Source organism: Pelodiscus sinensis, chromosome 30, assembly GCF_052426305.1.
Source record: "Pelodiscus sinensis isolate ZL-2025 chromosome 30, ASM5242630v1, whole genome shotgun sequence".
NCBI classification, from domain to species: Eukaryota; Metazoa; Chordata; order Testudines; family Trionychidae; genus Pelodiscus; species Pelodiscus sinensis.
Window position 1 is genome coordinate 9,252,836 of NC_143081.1, and position 5,119 is coordinate 9,257,954.

Genomic DNA, 5,119 nt, shown 5'->3' on the forward strand with positions numbered 1-5,119 from the left:
TGCCCCCCAGCCAGGGCAGCATTCCACCTTCCTTTGTTCCTCTCCATGGGGTTCAACAAGTTTGGCATTACCTTTGCATAGTGAGGTTTTCCCTGCTGGGTCTTGCTCCAGACAGCAGGGGTCACCACAGCCCAGCAAGTACCCCCACTACGTCACACGCTGCCCGGGGTTCGCAGGGCTCCGGCCCCAGGGCAGAGGTTCCAGTCACAGAAGGTCCCGTGTCAAGGTTCCAAGAGCGTCTAGCACCGACCCCAGGAGCCTGTTGGGGGGCGGAGGGAGGTGCAAACGGAAACCGCGCGCTGCCCCTTCACTCCCACCTAGTTTAAATGCGGCATCTGCTTCGCTCTCCCTAGACATGTAAATTAGAGGCTGAGAGAGACCCGAGAATCCAGTGAGAATCCTCCTCCGCTTTTTGGCAGGGTCCCCGCTGCGCTCTGTGTCTCTCTGTGTCTCTCCTGGAGCAGCAATAGGGGGCGGTGCTTACAGCTGTCAGCGAGCGGAGCTGCAGGGAGACCTGGTTCTCGCAGAGGGGCCAGGGGAGACGGTGACCCGGCTCTGGAAGGAGGAGCTGTTCTCTGTGTTACGGGGGGAACCGCCCTGACATCCCCGCCCCGGCCACTGCAGCCCTGTCCCGGGAGCTGCCGCCCCTCCAGGCGGAGGGCTGAGAGCGACAGTGAAAGGGGTTCGCTGTTCTCAGCCTCTCTCTGAACTCGGTTTTATTTCCATGCACGGAGCTTGGGCGCCCCCAGCGCCAAACGGCTTCGCTGCTCACTGCAGGGGGAGGTTTGTGTCTGGGCTTAGACCGGCTTCTGCTCACTGTGTGTCTCGCACAGTAATAGCGGGCAGTGTCCTCGAGCTTCAGGCCGGTCATTTGCAGGTGCAGCAGGTTGTTGGAGTTCTCCCTGGAGATGGTGAATCGGCCTTTCACGGCATCAAGGTAACGTATATCAGTCCCACCGTTGTTCATAGCAGCGACCCACTCCAGCCCCTTGCCCGGAGCCTGCCGGACCCAGCTCATCCAGTGGTCTGTGAAGGTGAAGCCGGAGGCTTTGCAGGAGAGGCGCAGGGACTCTCCGGGCTTCTTCACATCCCCTCCGGACTCCACCAGCTGCACCTGGCACCGGGCACCTGGGAATAGAAACCGGGTGTTAATACGGGGATTAAAGCAGCGATAACACAATATTATCCCAACTCTTGCCGTAGAAAATACCTGGGAACGCGGATACGGCGAAAAGCAAAAGGAGAAACTTTGTCATGTTTCTGCTGTTCAAGGACCTCTGAGAGGACTGGCTGCTCCCTCCCCAGACACAGGGGGCTGCGGATCGTCTGTGCGTGTGCAGCCTGGGCAGAGGGAGGGACAGATTTAAAGAGGACACTGACTCTCTCATTTGCATACCCGCAGCCTTATAAGAGGGAAGGAGCGTGTCTGTGTGATGTGGGGGATGTTTCCTGGCCTTACAGAGCGGGGCTCGGATGGGCCCTCGGGAAGGGCGTGGATCCGGAAGATACCTCTCTCCAAGGGAGAAGCGAAGAGATTGTCCACCCCCCCCCCCCTCACACACACACACACACACACACACACCCCGTCCCCTGGCCAGACAAAACGATAAAAACACGCCATTTTCAATTCAGGTGACGCCTAATTTAGGGCGGAGATTTCACAGGCGGCCCAGGGAAGCTTCGGGCCCTGTCTCAGGGGGAGCCCTTCTGTGTCCTTCGTGCTCCCGACCCCACCGCAGTCCGACCCTGCGTCCCCCTGCGCATCAGCCTCTGAGCGATTAGCCCTGCTCTATTGTACAGCCCTTAGCCACGTGACTGCCCCCATTGACCTGGGTGCCCGCGCTGGGCTGAGTGACGTCATCAATGACTCATAGACTCATAGACTTTAAGGTCAGAAGGGACCATTATGATCATCTAGTCTGACCCCCTGCACAGTGCAGGCCACAGAATCTCGCCCACCCCTCTTAGAATAATCCTCTCACCTATGTCTCAGATATTGAAGCCTTCCAATACTTTGAAGGCCCCAACATGCAGAGAGTCCTTCAGCTGTGATCTGTGCCCAATGCTACAGAGGAAGGCGAAAAACCTCCAGGGCCTCTGCCAATCTACCCTGGAGGAAAATTCCTTCCTGACCCCAAATATGGCGATCAGCTAAACCCTGAGCAATGGCTGAAGTGCGGGTCCTTTTACCTCCAGGGTGACAGCGTGAAATTGTGGGACCTTATTGTGACGTAGTGGGGGTACTTGCTGGGCTGTGGTGACCCCTGCTGTCTGGAGCAAGACCCAGCAGGGAAAATCTCGCTAGGCAGAGATAAGGCCAAACTTGTCGAACCAGTGGCCAGACACCCCCCATGGAGAGGAAGAAAGGAAGGTGAATGCTGCCCTGGACTGGGGGGCAGGGCTGCAAGGGAATTGAGTTGTTACTGTGGGAGAGCATGGAGGAGACAGCCTAGGGAGAGGAGCTGGAGTTTAGGGGCCCAGTCTCCCCCCAACTCAAGGGGGCCTGAGGCATCCTAGCCCAGTTCTGTGACCAGACTACATCTGTGCTATGCTGTATCCTGGAGAGGCAATAAACTTCCTCTATTCCACTGGCTGGTGCAGTCTGTTTGTGCCATCTCGGGGTGCAGGAGACGGGGAACCCCCAACACGCCGTCACACTGGTGTCAGAAGTGGGATGCACTGCACCCCGTGGATGGAGCTCCCAGCGGTGAGCAACAAGGCGCTGTAGAAGCAAGAGCCCTGGAGCCAGGCGTGCTGGAGACAGAGCGAAGCGGTTCCTGGGAATCGTGGGGCGCTGCAGCACTAGACTGGTGAGTCTGCACCGAGGGGCCCAGCGGGCAGATGGCCTACGCCCGACTCTTGAAGGCAGAGCTGGTGGGGCTGTGCAGAGAGAGGGGCTTGCCGGTGCGGAAAGCAACCAAGGCCCAGCTGATTACCCAGCTGGAAGAGAATGACCAGCCACGGGGCCAGGATCTTGTCCCCAGGGGAAGCAGCCAGACCCCCCCTGAGAGTGTGTCAGGCTCAGAGAGGGGGAGGAGCACTGGGACCCACCGGAGAGATGAGACAGCGTCTCCCGGGAGGCCTGCAAGCCGTAGCCCATCTAGGGCAGGGGCCAGCCCAGCGGAGCTGCGGCGGCTGGAGATCCAGCTGCGGATGAAGGAATTGGAAGTACAGGACAGAGAGAAGGAACGCCAGGACCGAGAGAAGGAGCGCCAGGACCGAGAGAGGCAGCGACAGCATGAGCTGGCCATGGCAGAGCGGAGAACCTGCGGGGCCCCGGCTGCGCCAAGTGCGGATGGGCCCCAGAGTCCCGGGGATGCCAGGCGCTTGGAGAGGCTCACAGTGGCCCAATTGAAGGACGTGGGCGACATAGACGGGTTCCTCAGCTCCTTTGAGAGGGCCTGTGGGCTGCAACAGGTCCCCCCAGCTGACTGGCTGCAGGAGCTCGTCCCCGCACTGAACCAGGAGGCGGCCGGAGTGCTCAGTCAGCTGGAGGACCTACAGCCAGGGGATTACAACCGAGTCAAGGAGGCCCTGCTGCACAAGTTCGGGCTGACCCCCGAGATGTACAGGAAGAAGTTCCGGGGGGTACAGAAAGGGCCACGGGAGACCTATGTGGACCTGGCCTCCCGCCTGGCGCAATACTGCCGCAAGTGGGTCTCGGGAGTCGGAGCCCAGACCGCAGAGAAGCTGCTCAAGCTGGTCATGATGGAGCAGTTCTATGAAGCGTGCCCACCCAAACTGAGGCTGTGGCTCAAGGACCGGAGACCAGAGAACCCCCAGGAGGCCGGGAGACTGGCGGATGAGTTCACGGAGAGCCGGTCCGGGGGTGAACGGGAGTCCCGGAGAGAAAGAGAATCGCGCAGAGACCGGTTCTCGGCGGAGCAACGGAGAGAGACACCTCCGAGGCGAGCCCCAGGGACCAGGACCAGTCGTCGATACCCCAGAAAACCAGCCAGGGCCCGGGCAGAGCCGACCCGAATGGGCCCACAGAACCTAACTTGCCATCGCTGTGGGCAACGAGGCCACAAGAGGGCTCAATGCACCAGGCGCAAGAACAGGTCCCATGACCTGGGACGTTCCAGGGTTAACTGGCTGGGGCGGGAGGAAGGGCAGGCTGCCCCAGTGGCAGGGGCTGGCCGGCAAACCTCAGCTCAGAGAGAGGGGAAGGATGCTCAGTGCACCTCCCCTGGGAGGTCTGACCCTCGGGAGACAGATTTCTCCGTGCACCGGGTGGGGGCGGGGCGGCCCCTACGGAGGGACTGCCTCGTACCCCTGGAGGTGGATGGTAGGAAGGTGACGGGTTTCTGGGACACGGGGGCGGAGGTGACGCTGGCCCGGCCCGACATAGTGGCCCCAGACCGTATGCTACCCGACACTCAGCTGACACTGAGGGGCATAGGCGGCACCCCCTTTGAGGTACCTGTAGCCAGGGTGCATCTGAAATGGGAGGCCAAGGAGGGCCCCAAGGAAGTGGGGGTGCACCCGCACTTGCCCACCGACGTGCTAATGGGGAGTGACCTAGAGGAGTGGCCAGACGGACCCCACAGGACGCTGGTCACCACCCGTAGCCAGAGCAAGCGAGGGGCTTGCGGCCCGGAACTCGAGGAGGTTCCCCAACAGGGGGCCCAGGGCCCCGTCCCAGCAGACCTAGAGTTGGACCTAGGCAGTGGGGGGAACCACGGCCCTGTCCCAGTCCCAGCCCCAGCTGCTGAATTCCAGGCGGAGGTGCGAGCGGATCCCTCCTTGCAGGCCCTGAGGGACCGGGCTGACCTGGGTGCCGCTCAACCCCTAGGAGGAGATTGCCAGGAGAAGTTCCGGTGGGAGAGGGGATTTCTGTACCGGGAATGGCTTTCCCCCGGGACGGTAGGCAAGTGGGGGCTCCAGCGGCAGCTGGTGGTTCCCCAAAGGTATCGCCGCAAGCTGCTACACCTGGCCCATGACATCCCGTTCTCGGGACACCAGGGGATCCGGCGCACGCGGCTGAGGCTGCTCCAAAACTTCTATTGGCCGGGGATGTTTGCAGCTGTCCAGCGGTACTGCCGGTCCTGCGACTCCTGCCAACGAGTGGGGAAGGCCCAAGACAGGAAGAAAGCTGCATTGAGACCCCTGCCCATCA